Source organism: Nanorana parkeri, unplaced genomic scaffold, assembly GCF_000935625.1.
Source record: "Nanorana parkeri isolate BGI_ZX_2015 unplaced genomic scaffold, ASM93562v1 scaffold2542, whole genome shotgun sequence".
In the NCBI taxonomy this organism is placed as follows: domain Eukaryota; kingdom Metazoa; phylum Chordata; class Amphibia; order Anura; family Dicroglossidae; genus Nanorana; species Nanorana parkeri.
This window is the reverse complement of record NW_017308810.1, coordinates 1-257: the sequence shown is the minus strand read 5'-3', so window position 1 is coordinate 257 and position 257 is coordinate 1.

Below are 257 nucleotides of genomic sequence, written 5' to 3'. Positions count from 1 at the left end.
CCAGTCTTGTAGTGGTTCTCAGTCCACTGCAGCTGCCAAAGCATCGTCTTCAGCCTCCATGTCCACAGCTACTCCTACCATAGCCTCACCATCATGCATGGAGGTGTCAGCTGAATTGTTTCACCACACCGTCAGTGACATGCTGCTGGAGGATGCACAGCAATTACAGTGCTCTGATATAGACTCTGAGGTTGAGGAAGGGAGCAACATAAGCTGCGAGGGAGGGGGTGCCAGTGACGCATAACGAACTGGCGCTC